The sequence below is a fragment of the Mustelus asterias genome, chromosome 19 (assembly GCF_964213995.1).
Source record: "Mustelus asterias chromosome 19, sMusAst1.hap1.1, whole genome shotgun sequence".
Classification (NCBI taxonomy): domain Eukaryota; kingdom Metazoa; phylum Chordata; class Chondrichthyes; order Carcharhiniformes; family Triakidae; genus Mustelus; species Mustelus asterias.
The window spans coordinates 30,546,952-30,567,852 of record NC_135819.1 but is presented as its reverse complement, the minus strand read 5'-3'; the positions used below and the strand labels follow the sequence as shown (position 1 = coordinate 30,567,852).

The following is a 20,901-nucleotide window of genomic DNA, read 5'->3' as shown; positions in this document are numbered from 1 at the left end:
CATGCGCAGTGGGAGTAATTGCGAAGGCGTGATACTGTTTAAATGAGAATTCGGTAAGTGAATTAAAATGCCGGAAAGAGGAAACGTTGCTACTGGTGGGTGGGCGGAGAGGTTTCGTAAACATTTGGGGTAAATTGCACACTCCCAAAAACAATTTTCACGCTCACCCATTTGCACCGAGCAGCACTGCTGATTTTCCCTGTTAGACCTAGGATCAGGGCCGCCATGTTTACTGTGGGCAGTGTGAGGCAGTGCGCCTGCGCCTGTGCCGGGCGATGTGGAGTAGGGCGCATGACCAGTCTCCATATTTATTGGTGGCAATGTTCTTGAATCTTTTCAATGACAGAATTTTCAATGGGAACAACTTATCCATCAAAGTGTTTCACATTGACAGAGTGACAATATCTTGTTGATGAGGCAGAACAGCAATCTATGTCCAAGTGAGTGACTATAATTTGTACTTATATTGTGCCTTTAACATAATAAATATTTCCAAGTCATCTCATGAATACAAAGTAACATTTGACACTGAGTCACATAAGGAGATATTCGGACAGGTGACCAAAAGCTTGGTCAAAATGGGAGGTTTTAAGGAAAGTCTTCAAGGAGGAAGGTGAGGTGGAGAGACTTAAGGAGGAAATTCTGGAGAGCTTGTGGTCCAGAATTACGCAAATCGATGGTTTGCAACTTTTGGTGTCACAATTAAAACCAAGATAAGATGAGTTGAGTATCGTAAAGCATTCTCAGCCAGCCTCCCCCATTCACCCTCCCAGTAAGCTTGAGGCCATCCAAAGCCCATGTGCTTACTCACACCAATTCTTGTTCACTCATCACTCCTGGCTTTAGTCTTTGTGATATTTAAGTGAAGGAAATTTCTGTTCATCCAGCACCGGATGTAAGAAAGATGTGTTGTGACTTGGAGGATACCTGGAGGCACCGGTGATAACATATAACTGACACCCTGATATTTTAGCTGGTGAATATTGGGGTTTTGGGAGCTTGTTCCAAAGATTTAATTGATTTGTAGATATATGAAATCTTTCTCTTTTCACCTCTGTAGTACCCATCTCTCACTATCTATGTACCTCTCTCTATTTGTTTCTCTCACCCTCTCTCTCTCTCCTGTGACAGAGATCAGCATGTGGTGTCGGTCCTGACAAGGTAGTAGCTTGCCTTCCCTGAAGAACATTAGTGAACCAGTTGGGTTTTGCAATCCAGCAGCTTTCATGGTCACTTTTTCCTTGTGCTGATGGCCAGAGACATTCAGGATAAAATGAGAAGGAAAAGAGAGGCTTTTAACAGGTATAAGGGGAGTACAGAAAGTGCAGGATGGAGCTTAAGGAATCAATTAGGTTATATGAGAGGTTATATGAGAAAGCTCTGGTTGATAAAAGTAACGAAACTCCTAAGTTATAAGTATATCAATGGGAAAAGGATAACCAGGGAAAGAGTAGGGCCTATTAGGGACCAAGGGGGAAATCTGTGGGTAGAGGCAGAGGACATTGGTAGCGTGTTAAACTAATATTTCACATCTGTCTTCACCCATGAGAATGAGGAGGTAGTTATGGAACTCGGGGAGAGAAATTATGAGGCTCTAGAGAAAATTATCATAGGGAGTGAGAAGCTACTGGAGGCATTGGCGAGCTTAAAAGTGGAGAAATCTCCAGGTCAGGATGAACTGTGTCCCAGGCTGTAGTGAGAGGCAAGGGAGAAAATTACAGGGCTCTGACCCAAATTTTTAATTCCTTCCTGGCCACTGGCGAGGTGCCAGAGGACTGGAGAACAGCTAATGCGGTCCCACTATTTAAGAAAGGTTGTAGAGACAAGCCACGGAACTACAGACCAGTGAGTCTCACGTCTGTGGTTGGGAAACTACTCAAGATGATTCTGAAGGGGAGAATCCATCTCCATTTGGAGAGGCAAGGTTTGATCAGAGATAGTTAGCATGGTTTTGTTAGAGGGGGGTCATGCCTAACAAATTTGATTGAATTTTCTGAGCATGTAACGAAGTGTGTGGATGAGGGTATCACGGTTGATGTAATTTACATGGATTTCAGCAAAGTCCTAGACAGGTTGATTGGCAATGCTAAATTGACCCTAGTGTTGGGGATTAGCAGGATAAATGCTTGGGGTTCCGGGAATAAGCTCTGGGTGGGATTGTGGTTGGTACAGACTCAATGGGCCGAATGGCCTCCTTCTGTACTGTAGGGATTCTATTCTAAAGTCCCACATGGGAGTCTTGTGAAGAAGGCTAATGCACATGGGTGATCTGATAAAGTGGATTCATAATTGGCATAGCGGTAGGAGACAGAGGGTGGTGACAGACGGCTGCTTTAATCATTGGAGGCCAGTGACCAATGGTGTACCACAGGGATCCATGCTGGGCCGTCTATTGTTCATCATTTATATAAATGACATAGATGACCATGTGGAGGTAGGATCAGTAAGTTTGCCGATGACACAAAGATTGGCCAGGTGGTTAACAGTGAGGTTGAGTATCTTGGGTATGGATGGAGAAAGAATGGCTACAACAATAATTTAACACCAATAATGGCAATAGTGGCTTTAAAATGGCTGTTCTAGCTGAGAGCTGAGCATGCTGGGAATTTTGGTCAATTTATAGATTAAAACCAGATGCAGGTCGTAAAGAGGCTCAGGTCTGGGGGTTATGATCTGAAGTTTCCTGTATTGGTCAGATCAAGGAAGTTGTTTACATTGACCCAGACATTGCGTCTCCGATTTATGGCTGCTATGTATGGGACATATCAAATGAGCTAAGCATCATGGCGTCGTTCAAAAGTAATTTCACTGGATGTTCGAGCCATGTGATTGATTTCTGGTAACACAATTGGCTGGATGTCAGAGAATCTTTTGGAAGCAAGTGGAGAATTGTGGACAAAAGACATGAGTTCTTCGTTTGGCAAATAACTCGAAGAGACCAACCATCGCAACAAGACCTTGTACCCTGAAGGATGCTTCAGAGAGGAGAAGATAGATTCTACATCGAGGATATTTCTTGGCCAAGGTTTTCCAAACTCAGTAGTAACTATTTTCAGTTAAATAGTTTAAATTGATGTTCAGTTAAAGTTAATATGCAGTTTAAGCGTTAAAGTTCAGTAAAGAATTAATGAGTTGCAACTGTTTATGTTTGAGTTGGTACTAGAAGTGTTGAATAAATAAATAATTGAATTATTTCCTTGTTTGTTTCTTTAAATTGGAATGCTTGGAAGGTGTTTAAATTAAAGATGTATAACATGGGTTACAGGAAGATATGGACGAGATGGACAAATGGGCAGATAAGTGGCAGATGGAATTTAACCCTGAAAAGTGTGAGGTGATGCCCTTTGGAAGACCATAAGACATAGGAGCAGAATTAGGCCATTCAGCCCATCGAGTGTGCTCCGCCATTCAATCATGGCTGATATTTTTCTCATCTCCATTCTCCTGCCTTTTCCCCATAATCCCTGATCTCCTTATTAATCAAGAACCTATCTCTGTCTTAAAGACACTCAATGACCTGGCCTCCACAGCCTGCTGTGGCAAAGAGTCCCACAGATTCACCACTCGCTGGCTGAAGAAATTCCTCCTCATCTCTGTTTTAAAAGATCCCTTTAGCCTGAGGTTGTGTCCTCTGGTTCTAGTTTTTCCTACTAATGGAAACATCCTCCCCACGTCCACTCTATCCAGGCCTCGCAGTATCCTGTAAGTTTCAATAAGATCCCCCCTCATCCTTCTAAACTCCAACGCGTACAGACCCAGAGTCCTCAACCTGCACATCTTTGGATTGCTTCACACTTTGAGTTACAATGTCTTATTGATATACGTGTACAATTCCCTGACAACAATTTGTATTTTATTGTGCCTTTAACGTAATAAAACTTTCCAAGTCATTTCACAAAAATGTGAGAAAGTAACATTTGACACTGAGCTACATAAGAACATATTGGGGTCGGTGACCAAAAGCTTGTTCAAAGAGGGAGATTTTAAGGAGAATTTTAAATGAGGAAAGTGAGGTGGACAGATTTAAGAAGGAAATTCCAGAGCTTGTGCCCCAGGTAAATGGAAGAACCAATTTTGAAGTAATTAAAATCAGGAATGTTCAAGAGACCGGAATTAGATGAGTGTAGAGATCTCAGAGGGTGTGTGTCTGGACGAGATTATAGAGATAGGGACGGTCACAACCAGGGAGGAAAACAAGGATGAGAACTTTAAAATTGAATTGCTTCTTGACCAGGGTTTTTGTAGGTCAGTGAGCACAGGGGTGCTGGGTGAACAATACTTGGTGAGAGTGAGTACATGGGCAGCTGATTTTTGAATGGCTTGATGATTACTGTGTGATTAAATGTGGGAGGCTGGTCAGGAGTGTGTTAGGATAGTTAAGTCTAGAGGTAACAAAGGAATGGATGAGAGTTTTAGAGAGTTTGAGCTGAGACTGGGGTGGAATTGTGTGATGTTACTGATGTGAAAATAGGTGCCTTGGAGGTGATGTGGATATGTGGTTCAAAGCTCATCTTGGGGTCAGTTGTGACACTGTGGTTGTACATCACATGGATTGGCCATGCTTATTTGCCCCTTAGTGTCTCAAGATGTTTTTATTTGATTTATTATTGTCACATGTATTAACATACAGTGAAAAGTATTGTTTCTTGCACGCTATACAGATAAAACATACCATTCATAGAGAATGAAATGAGAGAGTACAGAATGTAATGTTACAGTCATAGCTAGGGTGTAAAGAAAGATCAACTTAATGCAAGGTAATTCCATTCAAAAATCTGACAGCAGCAGGGAAGAACTGTTCTTGAGTCGGTTGGTACGTGTCCTCAGACTTTTGTATCTGTTTCCCGAAGGAAGGTGGAAGAGAGAATGTCCGGGGTGAGTGGGGTTCTTAATTATGCTGGCTGCTTTGCCGAGGCAGCGGGAAGTGTAGACAGAGTCAATGGATGGGAGGCTGGATTGCGTGATGGATTGGGCTACATTCACAACCTTTTGTAGTTCTTTGCGGTCTTGGGCAGAGCAGGAGCCCAGACCAAGCTGTGATACAACCAGAAAGAATGCTTTCTATGGTGCTTCTGTAAAAGTTGGTGAGAGGCGTAGCTGACATGCCAAATTTGATGTATAGTTTAGTGGGATAAATAAGTGATGTTATGGTGATAGGGCCTGGCTCAGATCCTGAGTTGGTGCACACATGATCGGCCGAATGGCCTCCTTCTGTATTGTAGGATCATACGATTGCCCCGAATACACATGGCGACCACGCGTGCGCCGCATCACACATTGTCCCTCATAAAGATGGGGCAGCGCAGGCGCTGTACCCACATTACCAGCTGCAAACATGGCCGCCGTTAACAAGGTTCTTTAACTGGGAAAAAGAAGCGGTCGGTCTCAATGCAAATGGGGTCCGATAAATTATTTTTCGGGATTTTCTGTTTACACAACATGCTTATGAATCCTCTCGGCCCACCCACCGGATTCATCGCTCCTCCGAGCTGTCATCCCACTCACTTACTGATTGAGCATTAGATATCTGTCCTCCCATCGCACACTGCGCATGCTCCAGTCCTCGCCCCCCTCATCCCCATTCACTCCGAATGGTTGGAGGACCAGCCGCTCCTGATCGGTCCTCCAGTCCCGCCCCCTCCGTTCCTATTGGTCCGGAGCTGCTGTCAATCAGCCGAGCATTGTGACGTTTCAGATGGTGGGCGGGGCCACAGCCTCAGGCTGACTTGCTGATTATTGTAAGAAGTCTCAACACCAGGTTAAAGTCCAACAGGTTTATTTGGTAGCAAATAGCATTAGCTTTCGGAGCACTGCTCCTTCGTCAGATGGAGTGGAAATGTGCTCTCAAACAGGGCACAGAGACACAAAATCAAGTTACAGAATACTGATTAGAATGTGTATCCTTAAAGCCAGCCAGGTCTTAAAGGTACAGACAATATGGGTGGAGGGAGCATTAAACACAGGTTAAAGAGATGTGTATTGTCTACACTACGACAACGGATGAATGAACACCGCTCGACAATCACCAGGCAAGACTATTCTCTTCCTGTGGGGGAGCACCTCAGCAGTCACGGGCATTCAGCCTTGGATCTTCAGGTAAGCGTTCTCCAAGGCAGCCTTCACGACACACGACAGTGCAGAGTCGCTGAGCAGAAACTGATAGCCAAGTTCCGCACACATGAGGACGGCCTAAACCGGGATGTTGGATTTATGTCACATTATCAGTAACCCCCACAGCTGGTCTCCTGGGCTTGCAGAATCTCACTAGCTGTTCTGTCTGGAGACAATACACATCTCTTTAACCTGTGTTGAATGCTCCCTCCACCCACATTGTCTGTACCTTTAAGACCTGGCTGGCTTCAGGGATTCGCATTCTAATCAGTATTCTGTAACTTGATTTTGTGTCTCTGTGCACTGTTTGAGAGCACATTTCCACTCCATCTGATGAAGGAGCAGCGCTCCGAAAGCTTATGGTATTTGCTACCAAATAAACCTGTTGGACTTTAACCTGGTGTTGTGAGACTTCTTACTGTGTTCACCCCAGTCCAACGCCAGCATCTCCACATCATTGCTGATTATTGGCAGCATTTTCAGTCTGGGAATCAGAGCTGGAGATGGATGGTCAGTTCCCCTGTGTCCGGGGCTGGGGGATTCACATTCATTTCCCCAGGGCACTCATCACAGCAACTTGGGGAAAGTCCCGGCTTCAATCCCCATTACAAACTTTGCGTTTCAAATTGTTACTGAGGAGGACTCAATAGTGAGTTTAGTTTCATGTTGAGTAGGGGGACAGTTATTGTCTCATTCTTTAAAAGCTCCTTCTTCACCTTTAAACAGGCAACGATAAGTCAGAGAAAACTGATCCACTGTGACCCTAAAAACAGATACTGCAAAGGAATTGAGTTTAGCATGGGGATTGGAATTTTTGAGGAGGTAACCAGAAATGTTGTTGAGAGTAGTGTATGTGATGCGGTATATATGGACTTTAGCAAAGCTTTTGATTAAATCTCTCACCATAGTAACTACAAGAGCAAGGAGCAAGAGTTGGCAATTTAGCCCATTGAGTCTGCTCCGCCATTTAATATGACCATGGCTGATCCCATCGCAGCCTCAACTCCACCCTTCTACCCTTTAACTATAGCCCATTAAACCCTTACTTATTAATAATTTTTCCACCTCTTCCTTACATTTATTCAAAGTTCTAGCATCCACCGCACTTTGGGATAATGCATTCCACAGGCTCACAACCCTTTGAAAGAAGTAATTTCTCCATATCCCTGTCCAGTGAAGCAGTTGATGCTACCTCAGTGAATGTTTTTAAGGCAAGGATAGATAAATTTTTGAACAGTAAAGGAATTAAGGGTTATGGTGAGTGGGCGGGTAAGTGGAGCTGAGTCCACAAAAAGATCAGCCATGATCTTATTGAATAGCAGGGAAGGCTCGAGGGGCTAGATAGCCTACTCCTGCTCCTATTTCTTATGTTCTTATGTTCTTTGACAATTCTTCTTTCCATTATATTATGTTCAATCTGATCTCCTCTCATTCTTCTAAACGCCAGGGAATATAGGCCTAAACTGTCCAATCTCTCGTAAAACAAATGGCAGACAGGCAAGAAACTTAAGGGCCCATGGGACCCAAGGTAAACTGGCACATTGGATCCAAAGTTGGCTAAAAGGCAGGAAGTAGAGGAAGATTGTAGAGGGATGTCTCTATGACAGGAAGACTGTTTTCAGCAGGGTTCCGTAGTCCTGGGGCTTTTGCGATTTGTGTTGTAACGTAATGATTTTGACTTAAATGTATGATCAAGAAGCTGCGGATGCCACAGAATCTTTTTAGGGTGGTAAATAGTGAGGAGGATAGCTGTAGACTGCATGAGGATATCAATGGACTGGTCAGGTGGGCAGAAGAGTGAAAAATAGAATTGAACACCGAAGAATATGAGGTCATGCACTTGGGAAGGGCAAATAAGACAGAGGATTACACTATGAATGGTGGGATTCTGGAAAGTTCTGAAGACCAGATATACCTTGGAATGTATATCCACATACTCCAGAAAATGGCAGGGAAAGTAGAAAAGTCATATGAAATGCCTTCATTAACCGAGTACAAGCACGGGTAAGAGTTTTTTTTAAGTTTAGTTTATTCATTGGTGTCACAAGTAGGCTTGCATTAACTCTGATGTGGAGATGCTGGCATGTTGGACTGGGGTGGGCACAGTAAGAAGTCTCACAACACCAGGTTAAAGTCCAACAGGTTTATTATACTTTTCCAATTCAATCAAATCAAGTCCAATTCAGAGTCTCAACAAGTTGAGACATTTCCGATCCAAGCTGACAAGACAGGGTATGCGACCCTTTACCCTGCCTTGGGCCTGATCTACATGAGCCAAGGTGATTGGAGTAGGCAGACATCTCCGCCCCCCCAAAGCTTGATCTCATTTGCATCTTAGCCAAAAGGCCGAGATACCGCTTTTAAAAATTGCTTCATTTGAAAATGAAGCTTGAATGCAACCCAATGGCCACAACCAAGTGCAGCATCAGCAGACCACACTTGATCTTAGCCAAAAGGCCGAGAAGCCCCTGACAGCGATGCTGCTTGCGAAGCCTGGCGCAACAGGTTTATTTGGTAGCACGAACTTTCAGAGCACTGCTCCTTCATCAGGTGAGTGGGAGTTGGGTTCACAAACAGGGCATATATAAACACAAACTCAATTACAAGATAATGGTTGGAATGCGAGTCTTAACAGGTAATCAAGTCTTTACAGATACAGACAATGCGAGTGGAGAGAAGGTTAAGCACAGGTTAAAGAGATGTGTATTGTCTCCAGACAGGACAGTTAGTGAGATTTTGCAAGCCCAGGCAAGTCATGGGGGTTACAGATAGTGTGACATGAACCCAAGATCCCGGTTGAGGCCGTCCTCATGTGTGCGGAACTTGGCTATCAGTTTCTGCTCGGCAATTCTGCGCTGTCGTGTGTCGTGAAGACCGCCTTGGAGTACGCTTACCCGAAGATCAGAGGCTGAATGCCCTTGACTGCTGAAGTGTTCCTTGACAGGAAGGGAACACTCCTGCCTGGTGATTGTCGAGTGGTGTCCATTCATCTGTTGACGTAACTTCTGCATGGTCTCCCCAATGTACCATGCCTCGGGACATCCTTTCCTGCAGCGTATCAGGTAGACAACGTTGGCCGAGTCGCAAGAGTATGTACCGTGTACCTGGTGGATGGTGTTCTCACGTAAGATGATGGCATCCATGTCGATGATCCGGCAGGCCTTGCAGAGGTTGCTGTGGCAGGGTTACTGACTGACAGTGTGAAGTAGCTGGATTAACATCAGTAGAGATACAGTCAGTGACACAGGGCACTGGTGGGAGAAGGGTTACTCAGCAACAATGTGAGGGAGCTGGAATAACATCAGTAGAGGTACAATCAGTAACAGAGGGTGCTGGGGGGGGATAGGGATTACTGAGTGACAGTGTGAGGGAGCTGGATTAACATCAGTGGAGACACAGTAACATGGTGCAGGGGTGAAGGGTTACTGTGCGACCTTGTGAGGGAGCTGGATTAACATCAGTAGAGATACAGTGAGTAACACAGGGTGCTGGAGGGTGATGGGTTACTGAGTGACAGTGTGAGGGAGCTGGATTAACATCAGTAGAGACACAGTCAGTAACACAGGGTGCTGGGGGAGAGGGGTTACTGAGTGACAGTGTGAGGGAGCTGGAATAACATCAGTAGAGATACAGTGAGTAACACAGGGTGCTGGGGGAAGAGGGGTTACTGAGTGACAGTGTGAGGGAGCTGGATTAACATCAGTAGAGACACAGTCAGTAACACAGGGCACTAGTGGTAGAGGGGTTACTGAGCGACAGTGTGAGGGAGCTGGAATAACATCAGTAGAGATACAGTGAGTAACAGGGTGCTGGGGGAAGAGGGGTTACTGAGTGACAGTGTGAGGGAGCTGGATTAACATCAGTAGAGACACAGTCAGTTGCACAGGGCGCTGGGGGTGGGGGCGGGAAGGCTACTGAGTGACGGTGTGAAGGAGCTGGATTAACATCAGTAGAGATACAGTCAGTAACAGGGTGCTGCGGGTGAGGAGTAGCTGAATGACAGTGTGAGGGGGCTGGATTAACATCAGTGGAGACACAGTAACATGGTGCAGGGGTGAAGGGTTACTGTGCGACCTTGTGAGGGAGCTGGATTAACATCAGTAGAGATACAGTGAGTAACACAGGGTGCTGGGGGAGAGGGGTTACTGAGTGACAGTGTGAGGGAGCTGGATTAACATCAGTAGAGATACAGGCAGTAACACAGGGTGCTGGGGGGAGAGGGGTTACTGACTGAGTGTGAGGGAGCTGGATTAACATGGGTAGAGACACAGTGAGTGACACAGGGCACTAGTGGGAGAGGGGTTACTGAGTGACAGTCTGTGGGAGCTGGACTAACATCAGTCGAGATACAGTCAGTAACACAATGCGCTGGGGTGTGAGGGGTTACTGAGTGACAGTGTGAGGGAGCTGGATTAATATCAGAGATACAGTAAGTAACAGAATGTTGAGGGAGAGGGGTTACTGAGTGTAGTCAGGAAAAATACCTCTTGAGACTGGTATGAGTCAAAATAGAGTAGGCTTTATTCTCACAAGCTTGCGGGAGAACTTGACCCCTTGAAAGCGGAAGCCAAAGTTCTCTCTGAACACAGAAAAGTGGGGATATATATACATTATGGCTCCCAGCACCAGTCATGACACAAACACTGGTCTGGTCATGAATCAAAGTCCATACAACAGTCCTTGATCACGAAGCAGCAGTTCTCTGACAGCTGTAGTCACGATACAGTCTTAGGTTTCCTGCTCTTCCACGGCCCTTCCTTTGAAGTTACCGGCACAATTGTAGTTGGCCCAGCGGGAGTCCTCCTTTAAACGGCCGTTACCATGCCCCACATCTTGTAATTGTCTTCCTTCCTCAAACCACACACAAGCTCGTAGAAAAGGTAAGACTTTACAAACATTACATTTATATTTAGCTGTCTGTCTTTATAAGGACGAAGTTAAAGAATGAAACCATGAATAAATAACTTATATTCATGCCAGAAGCAGTCTAAACAAGGGGATTAGCCATAATGAAGGGTCGTGCTTGTGATACATTCTAAGTACAAAATCCACTAACCCTTGAGGTACAAAATACATTGAGTACAAAAAACATTAACCCTTTCCCTTCTTCACTGAGTGACAGTGTGTGGGAGTTGGATTAACATCAGCAGAGATACAGTCAGTAACACAGGGCACCGGTGGGAGAGGGGTTACTGAGTGACAATGTGAGGGAGCTGGATTAGCATGGGTAGAGATACAGTGAGTGACACAGGGCACTAGTGGTAGAGGGGTTACTGAGCGACAGTGTGAGGGAGCTGGATTAACATCAGTGGAGATACAGTCAGTAACACAGGGTGCTGGGGGAGAGTGGTTACTGAGTGACAGTGTGAGGGAGCTGGATTAACATCAGTAGAGATACAGTCAGTAACACGGGGCACCAGTGGAAAAGGGGTTACTGAGTGACAGCGTGAGGGAGCTGGATTAATATCGGTAGAGATACAGTCAGTAACAGGGTGCTGAGGGAGAGTGGTTACTGAGTGACAGTGTGAGGGAGCTGGATTAACATCAGTAGAGATACAGTCAGTAACACAGGGTGCTGGGGGAGAGTGGTTACTGAGTGACAATGTGAGGGAGCTGGATTAACATCAGTCGAGATACAGTCAGTAACACAGGGCACCAGTGGAAAAGGGGTTACTGAGTGACAGTGTGAAGCAGCTGGATTAACATCGGTAGTGATACAGTCAGTAACACAGGATGCTGGAGGGAGAGGGGTTACTGAGTGACAGTCTGGGGGAGCTGGATTAACATTAGTAGAGACACTGTAACATGGTGCTGGGGTGAAGGGTTACTCAGCAACATTGTGAGGGAGCTGGAATAACATCAGTAGAGATACAGTCATTAACACAGGGTGCTGGGGGAGGGGGATTACTGAGTGACAGTGTGAGGGAGCTGAAGTAACATCAAAGAACAAAGAAAATTACAGTACAGGAACAGGCCCTTCGGCCCTCCAAACATTCACCGACCATGCTGCCTGACTGAATAAAAACCTTCCATCCTTCCGGAGACCATCTCTCTATTCCCATCCTATTCATGTATTTGTCCAGATGCCCCTTAAAAGTCACGATTGTATCTGCTTCCACTATTTTCACCGGCAGTGAGTTCCAGGCACCCACCACTTTGTGTAAAGAACTTGCCTCATACATCTCCTTTAAACCTTGCCCCTCGTGCCTTAAACTTATGCACCCAGTAATTGACTCTTCCATCCTTGGAAAAAGCTTCTGACTATCCATTCTGTCCATGCCGCTCATAATCTTGTAGACTTCTATCAGGTCGCCCATCAACCCCCATCGTTCCAGTGAGAACAAACCAAGTTTCTCCAACCTCTCCTCATAGCTAATGCCCTCCATACCAGACAACATCCTGGTAAATCTTTTCTGTACCCTCCTTACTCCTTGCTTAAGTTTCTTTCTACTTCCCTTGTATTCCACACATCCTTCTGGTAGTGTAGTGACTAGAATTGAACACTATATTCCAAGTGCGGCCTAGCTAAGGTTTTATAAAGCTGCAACATGACTTGCCAATTTTTCAACTCAATGCCCTGGCCGATGAAGGCAAGCATGCAGTATGCCTTCTTGACTACCTTCTCCACCTGCATTGCCACTTTCAGTGACCTGTGTACCTGTACACCCAGATCCCTCTGCTATCAATAGGCGGGGTATTAAATGAGTACTTTGCGTCAGGATACAAAGATTTCTCTCAAAGTCCCAGCAATTTCCTCCCTTGCCTCTCTCAGTATTCTGGGGTATATCCCATTAGGCCCTGGGGACTTGTCTACCTTAATGTTTCTCAAGAACCCCAATACCTCCTTTTTTGATCTCAACATGACTCAAACTATCTACACACCCTTTCCTAGACTCATCATCCACCAAGTCCTTCTCTTTGGTGAATACTGATGCAAAGTACTCATTTAATACCTCACCTATTTCCTCTGTCTCCATGCATAGATTCCCTCCCCTGTCCTTGAGTGGGCCAACCCTCTCCCTGGCTACCCTCTTGCTCTTTATATATGTATAAAAAGCCTTGGGATTTTCCTTAATCCTGCTGGCCAATGACTTTTCGTGACCCCTTTTAACCCTCCTTACTCCTTGCTTAAGTTTCTTTCTACTTTCCTTGTATTCCACACTTGCTTCGTGTGTTCCCAGCCTCCCAGCTTTGACAAATGCTTCCTTTTTCTCTTTGACTAGGCTCACAATATCTCTCGTTATCCAAGGTCCCAAAAACTTGCCATACTTATCCTTCATCCTTACAGGAATGTGCCGGTGCTGAATCCCTATCAACTTACACTTGAAAACCTCCCACATGCCAGATTTTGATTTGCCCTCAAACATTTTCCCCCAATCTACATTCTTCAGTTCCTGCCTAATATTGTTGTAATTAGCCTTCCCCCAATTTAGCACCTTAACTTGAGGACTGCACTTAACTTTATCCATCAGTACCTTAAAGCTTACTGAATTGTGGTCACTGTTCCCGAACTGCTCCCCTACTGAAACATTGACCACCTGGCCGGGCTCATTCCCCAATACCAGGTCCAGTATGGCCCCTTCCCTAGTTGGACTATCTACACACTGCTTCAAGAAGCCCACCTGGACGCAACTTACAAACTCTGCCCCATTCACACCCCCAGCACTAAGTGAGTCCCAGTCAATATAGGGGAAGTTAAAATCTCCCATCACAACAACCCTGTTACTTTTACAACTTGCCAAATCTGCCTACATATCTGTTCCTCTATCTCCTGTTGGTTGTTGGGAGGCCTATAGTAAACCCCCAACATTGTGACTACACCCTTCCTATTCCTGAGCTCTACCCATATTGCCTCGCTGTATGAGCCCTCCGCTTCCCATTTCGTAGTAGATGTTGCTGGGCCGACTTCTCCCAGAATGCACCAGTATCGCAGAGGGAGAGGGGTTACTGAGTGACAGTGTGAAGCAGCTGGACTAACATCAGTAGAGAGACAGTCAGTAACACGGTGCTGGGGGAGAGAGGTTACTGAGTGACAGTGTGAGCGAGCTGGAATAACATCAGTAGCGATACAGTCAGTAACACGGTGCTGGGGGAGAGGGGTTACTGACTGACAGTGTGAGGGAGCTGGATTAATATCAGTAGAGATACAGTCAGTAACACAGGGGGCTGGGGGGAGAGAGGTTACTGACTGACAGTGTGAGGGAGCTGGATTAATATCAGTATAGACACTATAACACAGGGTGCTGGGGTGAGGGGTTACTCAGCGACATTGTGAGGGAGTTGGATTAGCATCAGTAGAGATACAGTCAGTAACACAGGGTGCTGGAGGGTGAAGGATTACTGAGTGACAGTGTGAGGGAGCTGGATTAACATCAGAGCAAATACAGTCAGTAACACAGGGTGCTGAGGGAGAGGGGTTACTGAGTGACAGTGTGAGGGAGCTGGATTAACATCAGTGCAGATACAGTCAGTAACACAGGACACTGATGGGAGAGGGATTACTGAGTGACAGTGTGAGGGATGTGGAACAATATCAGTAGAGTCAGTAACACAGGGTGCTGGGGGGTGCGGGGTTACTGAGTGACAGTGTGAGGGAGCTGGATTAATATCAGTAGAGGTACAGTCAGTAACACAGGGCACTGGAGGGAGAGGGTTGCTGAGTGACAGTGTGAGGGAGCTGGATTAATATCAGTAGAGGTACAGTCAGTAACACAGGGCACTGGAGGGAGAGGGTTACTGAGTGACAGTGTGAGGGAGCTGGATTAATATCAGTAGAGGTACAGTCAGTAACACAGGGCACTGGAGGGAGAGGGTTGCTGAGTGACAGTGTGAGGGAGCTGGATTAATATCAGTAGAGGTACAGTCAGTAACACAGGGTGCTGGGGGAGAGGGTTACTGAGTGACAGTGTGAGGGAGCTGGATTAACATCGGTAGAGATACAGTCAGTAACACAGGGCGCTGGAGGGAGAGGGTTGCTGAGTGACAGTGTGAGGGAGCTGGAACAACATCAGTAAAGATACAGTTGGTAACACAGGGTGCTGGAGGGAGAGGGTTACTGAGTGACAGTGTGAGGGAGCTGGATTAATATCAGTAAAGATACAGTCAGTAACAGAGGGCACTGCGGTAAGAGGGTTTTTTGAGTGACAGTGTGAGGGAGCTGGATTAACATTAGTAGTGATACAGTCAGTAACACAGGATGCTGGGGGAGAGAGTTTACTGAGTGACAATGAGAAGGAGTTGGATTAACATTAGTAGTGATACAGTCAGTAACACAGTGCTGGGGGAGAGGGGTAACTGAGTGACAATGAGAAGGAGCTGGATTAACATTAGTAGTGATAGTCAGTAACACAGTGCTGGGGGAGAGGGGTTACTGAGTGACAATGAGAAGGAGCTGGATTAACATTAGTAGTGATACAGTCAGTAACACAGTGCTGGGGGAGAGGGGTTACTGAGTGACAATGAGAAGGAGCTGGATTAACATTAGTAGTGATACAGTCAGTAACACAGGGTGCTGGGGGGAGAGAGGTTACTGAGCGACAGTGTGAGGGAGGTGGATTAAAGTCAGTAGAGTTCATCCAACTCAATAGCCTAATCCTGCTTTTTCCCATTCGCCCCAAGTGCGATATTCAGCCGCCTCTTAAATACATTCAATGTTTTTTGGCATCAACTACTTCCTGTGGTAATGAATTCCACAGGCTCATCACTCTTTGAGTGAAGAAATGTCTCCTCACTTCTGTCCTAAATGGTCTACCCTGAATCCTCAGACTGTGACCCCTGGTTCTGGACTCCCCCACCATCGGGAATATCCTCCCTGCATCTACCCTGTCAAGTCCTGTTAAAATTTTATAAGTCTCTGAGATCCCCCCTAATTCGTCTGAACTCCAGCCGAAGATCAGAGGCCGAATGCCCGTGACCGCTGAATTGTTCCCCAAATAGAAGTTCTTAAAGTTTTTAAAAGTTTCTCTCCCTGTTGGGGAACACTTCACCGGTCACGGGCATTCGGCCTCTGATCTTCAGGTAAGCGTTCTCCAAGGCAGCCTTCACGACACACGACAGCGCAGAGTCGCTGAGCAGAGACTGATAGCCAAGTTCCGCACACATGAGGACGGCCTCAACCGGAATCTTGGGTACATGTCACACTATCTGTAATCCCCACGACTTGCCTGAGCTTGCAAAATCTGTCCTGTCTGGAGACAATACACATCTCTTTAACCTGTGTTTAACCCTCTCTCCACTCACATTGTCTGTACCTTTAAGACTTGATTGCCTGTAAAGACTCGCATCCCAACCATTATTTTGTAAATTGAGTTTGTGTCTTTATATGCCCTGTTTGTGAACAGAACTCCCACTCACCTGACGAAGGAGCAGCACTCCGAAAGCTAGTGGCTTTTGCTACCAAATAAACCTGTTGGACCTTAACCTGGTGTTGTGAGGCTTCTTACTTGGAGATGGTGCCAGCATTGCCTGAACTGTGACTGCCCCCTGCCTAAGCTGCCTGAGTGGACAGCTCCCCCCGCCTGCCAGCCGTTAACTGTCCTCTGACAATATCACCTTCATAACTCTGCCTATCCTGCCCACACGGACACACCGCCCATTTACAATCGCCATGCTGGGACTTCAGAGCTTCTGGTAAAATCACAGCCATTATCTTCAACCTCACCACAAACTGCATTCCCAAACCGCTGACCATCCCATGTCCCTCCCGAGCCACTCCGAGTCAGGACATGGGAATCCTGTCGTTTGTCTTGTCCCATCATCACTTTTGTCATTTAATCACTCCTGTAATTCCAGTTTGTCCCTCCTTTGTTTCTTCCCCAGCCACCCACCGCTGTCACTTCAAACCTGTCCATTCACTGCCCGTTCCCAGTTCCAATGAAAGCTCAAACTTTACCCCTGTTTCTGTCTTCACAAATATTTACCCAACCGGCTGAGCATTTCCGGTATATTCTATTTATATTTCATTTTCAGCATTGAGAGTATTTCCTCATTCTACAGAAATGCAGGTTGTGTTTTTGGAATGTCTCATACTGCAAATTATTATTGTTATTAACAGTATTATAAAATACTGGGGATTTACTCTGGCTCCTGTGATTTTTCTCCCTCTGATCCCCAGTTTCAGTGATTCTTGTGCTGAGGATCTCGCCTCCGCTCTCAGTACAAACCAGTCACTGAGGATTCTGTAACTGGATTTCAACTCCTTCACAGAGCAATCTGTCCCCGCTCTCTGCCGCCTCATACTGACCTGCAGGAATCTGAGGAGGATCTGGTGAGTGTTTGTGTTAAATTTCAGTGTAATAATTAAAACGTAAATGGGATTTTAAAGGAGAATTGCTCAGAATCTTCCAAGCAATGGAAATAATAAGCAGATTGTCGCTGTGTGTGAAGATTCTCCCAACCTGAAACTGCTGCATATTTCTCCTGGGATCTTCAGCAAAGTGACCCCGGGGAGCTCCATCAGAGCAGAGTCTGGGAAGAGAGAGCACACACCCTATTTACAGCACAGTGACCCCGGGGAGCTCCATCAGTGTAGAGTCTAGGAAGAGAGAGCACAGGCCCTATTTACAGCACAGTGACCCCGGGGAGCTCCATCAGTGTAGAGTCTAGGAAGAGAGAGCACAGGCCCTATTTACAGCACAGTGCCCCCAGGGAGCTCCATCAGAGCAGAGTTGGGGAAGAGAGAGCACACACTCTATTTACAGCACAGTGCCCCCGGGGAGCTCCATCAAAGCAGAGTTGGGGAAGAGAGAGCACGCACTCTACTTACAGCACAGTGCCCCCGGGGAGCTCCATCAGTGTTAGTTGAATGGTGGAGCAAATGGATTCGTTTGTCGCCGGCTGAATGGTTAGCCAGGGAGCTGGAGAGAGGTTGGAGGATTAGTTCTGGGTGTCGGGAGGTTGGTCGAGTTGTATTGTGTTGGGTTGGAGGGTTAGTTGGAAGTTTGAATGGTGGCTGGGAGTTGGTAATGTAGTTGGGGTCTAGGCAGATGTAGTTGTGTGGTGGGGGTTGGAGTTTGTTAATAGAGTTGGAGAAGGTGGTGGGGTGGGGTTGGTTCGGGGGCAATGAGGTTAAGTCAGGGGGTTAGTCAGGTCAGGAGAGGTTGTGCCGGGGTGAGATCAAGTTGGGAGGTTCAGTCAGATTTGTTGAAGGGCTGGAGGGAAGGTGGTCGGGCCGGAGGGGAGGTGGTCGGGCCGGAGGGGAGGTGGTCGGGCCGGAGGGGAGGTGGTCGGGCCGGAGGGGAGGTGGTCGGGCCGGAGGGGAGGTGGTCGGGCCGGAGGGGAGGTGGTCGGGCCGGAGGGGAGGTGGTCGGGCCGGAGGGGAGGTTGGGATGAGTTGGGGGGAGTGGGTCTGGTCAGATTGTGGGAGGTATTATGGGGATCAGTGGGAAGCGATTGGGGGACTCTGTTGTGCTATTCAGGTTTTAGTCCAGGCTGTGTGCTGTCTAACATTACCTGAATAGCTATCCAGTAAATTCTGTGGAGCTGTCCCAAGTCTCTGACTCTAATTGTAGCAGGGAATTCCCCAATAGAAGTTGATGCCTCTGGGACAATCCCACGTGGATCAGTGCGGCCGGACTTCCACACATTCCAGATCTCATCTTCAGTTGTGTGTCTGGTCCCCGGCGATCCAGCGACTAGAAGATTTGTCCCAATAACTCCGGTCTCCTGTTATTTACACTGTTGTTCAATCTGTTTCTTTCCTGTTTCATCTTTAATCTGTTTCAGGCTGTGGGGAAATCAGTTCAGTCCAAATGGAGAGAGACTCCTGGAGTCACTGCGGGGATTCAGACCGGCACTGGAAGTGATATTGGAGAAGTAACTTCATCGCAGTGAGAGTGTAAGCCGACTTGTGACTAATAAAATAAATTAAAAATAAAGAACATTTCAATTTCTAAACATTGCTGCTCCACCGGTTACAGTGAAATCCTGAATTGTGAAGATCTTCGACAGCCCGTTCCAATCCCTTCATTCCTGCCCCGCTCCCTCCCTATTCCATCAGCCCTCCAGCCAGGCAATGATTTCCCTGCTTACCTGGTTTGGATGAGATTCCCAGCTGGAAAACTGCTGCAGTTTTAGTCTCCACAATGAAGGAAAGATTGCTGCAAACATTGTTTATGATGTGGAGATGCCGGTGTTGGACTGGGGTAAACACAGTAAGAGTTTTAACAACACCAGGTTAAAGTCCAACAGGTTTATTTGGTAGCAAATACCATTAGCTTTTGGAGCGCTGCTCCTTCGTCAGATGGAGTGGAAATGTGCTCTCAAACAGGGCACAGAGACACAAAATCAAGTTACAGAATACTGATTAGAATGCTGATTAGAATCTGATTAGAATACTGATTAGAATAAATTAGAATCAGTATTCTGTAACTTGATTTTGTGTCTCCGTGCACTGTTTGAGAGCACATTTCCACTCCATCTGACGAAGGAGCAGCGCTCCGAAAGCTTGTGGTTTTTGCTACCAAATAAACCTGTTGGACTTTAACCTGGTGTTGTTAAAACTCTTACTGTGTTTACCCCAGTCCAACGTCGGCATCTCCACATCATATCATTGTTTAAGCAGCAATGTGTTGTCAGTGTTCTCAGCAGTTCTCAGCAACAGAGTCTTCACCTCCTTTCAAAAGGGAGCAGCAAAGATCATTCTCCAGAGAGACAACAGTGTATATGTAATTCTGACAGTAACCAGCAGAGGGCAGATTGGTCAATCTTGCCAGAGTTTCCTCTCTGTCTCTGTGAATGAATTAAAGGCTCCACCAGCCTCTCCTCCAAACCTCTTTCACTGTCTTGAATAAAGTGACACAATGCCACCATCTGCTGGCAGCTCACAGCTACTGCAGGCGCTGCTCTTTGTGAGCCTCAGACAAGTTCAGTAACTCATAGAGTCCATAGAACCATAGAAAATTACAGCTCAGAAACAGGCCTTTTGGCCCCTCTTGTCTGTGCCGAAACGTTTTCTGCCTAGTCCCACTGACCTGCACTTGGACCATATCCCTCCACACCCCTCTCATCCATGAACCCATCCAAGTTTTTCTTAAATGTTAAAAGTGACCCCGCATTTACCACTTTATCCGGCAGCTCATTCCACACTCCCACCACTCTCTGCGTGAAGAAGCCCCCCCTAATATTCCCTTTAAACTTTTCTCCTTTCACCCTTAACCCATGCCCTCTGGGTTTTTTCTCCCCTAGCCTCAGCGGAAAAAGCCTGCTTGCATTCACTCTATCTATACCCATCAAAATCTTATACACCTCTATCAAATCTCCCCTCAATCTTCTACGCTCCAGGGAATAAAGTCCCAACCTATTCAATCTCTCTCTGTAACTCAGCTTCTCAAGTCCCGGCAACATCCTTGTGAACCTTCTCTGCACTCTTTCAATCTTATTTACATCCTTCCTGTAACTAGGTGACCAAAACTGTACACAATACTCCAAATTCGGCCTCACCAATGCCTTATATAACCTTACCATAACACTCCAACTTTTATACTCGATACTCCGATTTATAAAGACCAATGTACCAAAGGCACTCTTTACGACCCTATCCACCTGTGACGTCACTTTTAGGGAATTCTGTATCTGTATTCCCAGATCCCTCTGTTCAACTGCACTCTTCAGAGTCCTACCATTTACCGAGTACGTTCTTCTTTGGTTTGTCCTTCCAAAGTGCAATATCTCACACTTGTCTGCGTTAAATTCCATTTGCCATTTTTCAGCCCATTTTTCTAGTTGGTCCAAATCCCTCTGCAAGCTTTGAAAACCTTCCTCACTGTCCACTACACCTCCAATCTTTGTATC

At 46.2% G+C, this 20,901-nt stretch overlaps 1 long non-coding RNA gene across 1 annotated transcript; it reads left to right on the top strand.

Moving 5' to 3' along the window:
• The first annotated feature begins 5 nt into the window (after positions 1 to 5).
• LOC144507549 (uncharacterized) lies at positions 6 to 18,953 on the top strand. The gene is made up of 3 exons (XR_013500115.1): positions 6 to 53; positions 17,225 to 17,377; positions 18,835 to 18,953. It is a non-coding gene; the product is annotated as an uncharacterized LOC144507549 (long non-coding RNA).
• Positions 18,954 to 20,901: the final 1,948 nt, after the last annotated feature.